The following is a 6,676-nucleotide window of genomic DNA, read 5'->3' as shown; positions in this document are numbered from 1 at the left end:
TAATTAATATATCTAAGAGCAATATAACGTTCGATTTCGTAAATAAAATTAATCCACCAATTATCACTAATGTAAAATTTTTTTGTTAATTATTTGAGTCAAATTTAACGATAGGACAATGCCGAATTTATTTAAAATTTTTTAAGATTGAAATAAGACATTTAAAATGTTAGAGACCAAATTAATATTTGACTCAAACGTTAGGGATTAATATAATACTTTACCCAATAATTAATGCATGCTGGTTTAATTTTTCATTAAGAAATACACAAGAAATTAGTTCAAGCCAAACGCTAGCCCATTTAAATCTTCACTAGAGTATGATAAAAATAAAAATAAAAAAAATTAAAATAGTTACTAATGAATTACAGAATATACAAAGTCTCTGTCTGGTTATCTAACTAATTGTTTTGACCCGACCCACTAGCGAGATGGGTCCGGGTATCAAAGCGCCAACCCGACGGGTCCTTCGACCGGCAAAGCTCCCACCTCCCTTTTCACAAGGCGCCTGGACAGCTGAAAGGAAGCTTCCAAGAAAGAGGGTTTGTCCGTGTGGGGCCCACTCATGCACAGAGTATATAAGAGGAAGGTCCTACCCCTCCTCAGAGGCACGTCACCTACCCTAACCCTAATAGCCGCCTTTTATACGGATACTAACTTGAGCGTTGGAATCCTTGCAGGTGGCTCCACCACTTCCTTAACTCGACGACTTGGAAGAGCCTCCATACCAAAATCCATCCAAGATCAGTCCCCCGTAACCTCTCTACTCTAATGAACTCCGTACCCAATCCGTTTGGTCTAAGACCTCCGAACACTAATGTAATATTGATCATACATAAGATTTTTTTATTTAAATTAATTAAATATTTTATTCATTAAAATATACAATGTATAAAATATTTACTTTTTTATTTTACATTTTTATTATACATCTTAAATATAAAAAGTAAAAAATAAATAATTACTGAGGTCAAATTCTGTCCACTAAGATGTGATAATTTTTAATTGGTTATTTGTTTTAGAAGGGCCTATTGTCAACTTTGTTCAACAGTTTTTCTATTTTTTTCCCTTTTAATTGAACTATTTATTTGTCTATTTATATCTATCTATAATACTGTTAAATTATTTGAAATCAATATATACAACGTGCGAATGTGATAGATGAAGTTGTGCAATTAATTGTGCCACTAATTTAATTTATCGGTTGAATATTAAATTAAAGGTGATTGTTCTCATACTCCAATATTTGTGATAAAATTTATATTCTGTATATGTAGATCAATACAATATAGACATGTGGTATTATTAATCCTAATCAATTAATAATTAAATAATTTTAAAAACTTAAAATTTAATGTATTTTAAAAGTATATTAAATATTATTTGTATACAAATACGAATACATATATATTTTAATCATATATGATTAACTATGATTAAGTATTTTTGTTGATTAAAATTAATACAAAATTAAAATGAAAAACCTCTTATCTTTTTCATCAGTGTTCTCTTCCCAAAACACTAGTTATTGTCTTTTATTCTAAGTCAGACTCCTGAACACCCAACCTCTCAAATCTGAATTTCTCCCACTATCACTGTTTGCTGTTGTTCACCACCGCTCAACAACACCGTTAGATCTCTTCTATCTCTCATGCCTTCGTCTATCTCCATCTCCATCACCGTCTATGCCATCGTCTCCGTGACTCCGATTACAGCGCCCCTGTTTCCAGAAGAATTTCTATGATCACGATTACAATTTTTAAATTCTGACACTTTAGGCCACGGTTTTCCACCGTGACTATAGGTTAATCTATGGTCACGCGTAAAAACCGCGACCATAGCCTTATCTATGGTCACGGTTTTTGTCGTGGCCATAGTTTCTATGGTCACCCCACCTTAAAACCGTGACCATAGCCTTATCTATAGTCAAGGTTTTCACCGTGGCCATAACATCTATGGTCACCCCACCTTAAAACCATGACCATAGCCTTATCTATGGTTACTATTTTTGCCGTGACAATAGCCTCTATGGTCACTCCTCCTTAAAACCGTGGCCATAGCCTTTATGATCACCCCTCTTTAAAACTGTGACCATAGATTATCTACTTATCTATGGTCACCCTATTTTAAAACGATAACTATAGCCTGTTGTTGTTTATGAGATTTAATTTTTTTTAAATTATAATCACATCCCAAAATGATGATAATCACAAAATAAATCTAAAAATAAGAAACTCAAGAAATCTAAATCATAAAAGTTTCATTATAAGATAGATATGTTTAATTTTTACTCTAAACAACACAAATCAAATAGAGTGTAATTTATCCAATTACATGTAATACCTCAAAAAGTATAGAACACATCAAAATATTACATTTACATAACTAAAGTCATTGTAAGACCCATCCCATGTCATATTTGTATGGAACATATTTTTTTCATCACATTATGTCTTCCTGCTAGTAAAATAAATAAACATGTTAGAATAGAGCAAAAATATTTTTGGTGATGCAGTACATATGCAGCAAAATAAGGCTATAAGATAAGCTATGCTTATTTAGTTTCTTACTTTTGGAAATTTGCAAGTTATACTTGGTGCAGTAACTCGTTGAGTTTCTTCATTGGTCAAAATAAATAAATAATAAAAAATAACTGATTTCCATTATTAATACAGAGGAAAGATAAAATAAAAGAATTTTAAACTTTTTTTCTTACTTGATTTTGCATTCAGTTAGCAAGTAAGCTGCTGTTATTGAAACTAAGTTACTAGTAGTATAATAAGTGAACAAATTAAGAAACATAAGAAATATGATTTGAATTGAAGAACATAGAAATTGGAAGGTGAATGAAAATTCTTGATTAAATTTTTTCAGCACTTAAACATAACATCTGCACTTTTCAAAAAAAAAAAATACATGACTTGTGAGACATCCATGTACATCACAAATTGAGAGGCCAAGCAATTGTTTTCACTATGAAAGGCCTAGTTTTGTTTTGTGCATATGTTTGTTTCACTTTTACAGCCAGTTTTCATGTATAAATATAAATGATTCACAATCCTAAAACCTTAACGTTAACTCAAATTCATGATATATCATTTACCAAAAGCATACTATTAATTGAACTACTAATTTTGAATAGTACTTACATTCATATCCTTTGATACATGGTTCGATCCAAGTGAAGGAGGAATGTTTTGCCGCACATCATTTGGTACACTACTCGCGTCTGGCGGAGATTATTGGGTGGCTTCTCTATACTAACAAAAACTGACCTGTTCTTTAGTCTACTCACTTACATTAGTAGGTTAGAGATAGGGAAAAAAAATAGGGATGGAATCGTTTGTAGAAAAACTCCTTACCAATTGAATAGCATGTCAAATTTCCAACCATCTCTCGAGTATGTTGTGAAAATCTTAGAGCAAATGTATAAAATACACGATATATAACAAAACATTATTAGTTGGATTTGAATTTTTTATTTGTTAGAGACCAAGGGTGGAGTTAGAAATTTTTTTAGGAGAGACTAACATAAAAAATATAAATTAATAAAAAAGAAAAATTAAAAAATTAAAAGGAACCAAACTGAAAAATTAAAAATTTATACGTGCAAATTATTAATTTTGAAGAAGTCATTACCCCCTTTCTTGTAACGTGGCTCCACTGTTAAGAGACATATCAATTTAAGTATTTACTCAAAAATCAAAGAAACCAAACATTAAGAAACTCATAAGTATAGGCAAATTAGAAGGGAACTGTACTTTTGGAAGCTTCCTAAGTGATACCTAGGTGTACCAACTAATAAGAATGTCGTTGATCAAAGTACACCATAATCTCTTTATTAGGTGTTTGACCCCATAGTATATTCTCTTATTATCTAGCTAGTGGTAACTGATAAGTATGAAAAATAAATGCTAGTTAACATATATAGCACAAAATATCAATCTCAATTATTAATATTTAGCTGTTACAAGGTTTTGAGAAAACATATTTAATTTATAGGGAACCATATATATATGAATGAACATGTATTATTGTAAATGTGAATACAAGTTGTGTCAATTGAGAGAGGACACCGTTTATGAGTTGTAACTAACTCGGATGATACAATCGCTTATCCCTAATAATCTATCTATCTCTCTTTACACTTATGCTAAGAAACATTAAAGTTGCTAATATAAGCGAAAATGATCCTCTCGTTCGCGCGAGATGTCTAAACTAGAAAAAAATGCATCAACAAGAAACTAAGGGAGTTAAATCGTGTTTTTTATTTTTATTTTAATATTTAAAATAAAGAACTTAAAAAGATTTTTAACTTTTTGAATTTGTATGCATGGAATATATTAGTGTTTACATTTGAAAGGTTTTATTTGAAATTCTTTAAAAACAGACTTTAAGATACCAGTTTTTGTTAAAATACTTCTACGGTTATAAAAGGAAGCTTTCGAACCAAATATAAGTAATAAACTTTAAGAGTAAGAGATGTAATCTTAAAATTAAAATTATATCCACACAAAATAAAAAGATAAAAGTTTAATAAACAAAACTTTTTAAATAAATACCAACCTAGTTAAGCAATTCAGCTACTGGGTCCATAAAAAAATTCTCGCAGTTGTAGCAGCAGGCATAATCTTTAAAAGCCACCAGAAATCTAAATAAAATTAAAATTCAGTTAAAGGTCAAAACTCAAAATTCGGTTAAAGGCCACCAACATATATACTAATAGCTTGAATAGTCATAAGCTTTTATTACTTGCATTACTCAGTGAATGAATACATAATCCTTGTCAAGTTAGCATTTTCTAATATTTTATATGCTTCTTTTTTCTTTTAGATTCTTTAAAAGGGAGGTCAATTCTATTTCTCTTTAATTGTCAAATAGTTTCATTAATTATTAACATAAATAAGCACTATTAATTACAGCCTATCAATTAATAATTGCTCTACTAATAATTACAATCCCAATAGTGTGATTGATCGAATATAAATTCTAAGAAAAATAAATAGCCAAACTCAAAATTTCTTATCTCTTTTAATAGACATTTACTATATTTTTTTTATACTGTAGATGATAAAAAATACATGATCCACAAATTTATGCAAATTATTTAACTCTCACAATATCCAAATTCTCCCGGATTAACTAGTAACTTTTTCTGTCACTCCCACCCAAAGCATCCTAAACTAGAAGACATGCCCTGATTGTAAAAGAAATTAAACTTTTTTCATATTTCTCAAAAGTTTTTTCACCAAACATCTGCAGCATAGCATTCATTTGAAACAGTAAGAATAAAGTAGACGATACCAAGACACACATTTCACATGAAAAATATTAAACAATTACATTATCCTAAATAGAATGAAGTACTAAATTAGCAAATTAGAAAACTTATATACTAAAATTATAAAAACCAGCCGCATTTAAAAGGAGAATGTAAGGAGAGACAAGCATAAATGCATCATACATAATATTCTTCTAAAATAACTAGACATATTAATAGAAGAAGTAGCAGCAATAGCGTGCTACAATAGATTACAAGTATATGCCTCTAGCTAATAAATGAACAAATTACAAGCCTTAAAAGTTGAAAGTTAAAAGTCAAACTTGTATTCCATTTATGCTTCGGTTATAGAGTATCCCTATATGTATTAGTACACTTTCAATTAGAATTATAGGATACAATATATATCTAAAGAGCAACCCTAAAGGGACTCTCCGAATGCAGATCAATGCTCATTAGAATTGAAATTATGAGATCAAATTGAAAAAACTTAGCTAATTGTAAAAACTAAACTAATTAAATTGAAGAAAAAAAGAAAGAAACTTACTTAGAATACTCAATGGAGTGAGTGAATGCTGACACGAAGAGCTTTAAGGGCTTTGTACACTAGGCCCCTAGCGATTTGCGGATTTGGAGAGAGGTTTGAGGCTTCCACAACGATGACACGAATGGCGATGGGTTTGAGGCTTCGAGACAAGCTCCAGGGATGATCCAACAGATGCCAATGATGGACGGTGGGCAAAGCGGGACTGATGCCCAACTTCACGGGTTGGAGCAAGACAACGACGGACGGTGGGCTTCGAAGCTGGTGACCGGCGACTGGATTTTGCATGACGAGAGAGGGCAAAATGGTGCATGGCTGGGCAGAAAAGAAGGCTTGCCGAGTTCTTTTATTATTTTTAACCCTAACTTTAGAACTTACGAGCTGAGGGATTGGGAAAATTTGGGGGGAACTTACGAGGGAATGGGAAAATTTGGGGGGATGAGGGATTTTTGTTGGGGGGTGTGTTTGAACGACGTCGTTCTAGGTAAAAAAATGTGGATTTTTAAAAGGATGAAAAACGACACCGTTTTGGACAGGGTACTCTATGGTCACCCTTTTTTAAGAAATCGTGACCATAGATCCTTTTAGGTCATCCCCCAAAACCGTGACCATAGATACCTTTAGGTCACTCTCCGAAATCGTGACCATAGACCCTTTTAGGTCACCCTTTCAAAAAACCATGACCATAGACCCTTTTAGGCTACTCACCAAAATCGTGACCATAAACCCTTTTACGTCACCTCCCAAAACCATGACCATAGACCACTTTAGGTCACCTCCCAAAACCGTGACCATAGACCCTTTTATGTCACCGTTTTTTGAAAAACCATAACCATAGACCCTTTTTTGTC

This window comes from Arachis duranensis, chromosome 4 (genome assembly GCF_000817695.3).
Source record: "Arachis duranensis cultivar V14167 chromosome 4, aradu.V14167.gnm2.J7QH, whole genome shotgun sequence".
NCBI lineage: Eukaryota > Viridiplantae > Streptophyta > Magnoliopsida > Fabales > Fabaceae > Arachis > Arachis duranensis.
This window is presented reverse-complemented; position numbering follows the sequence as displayed.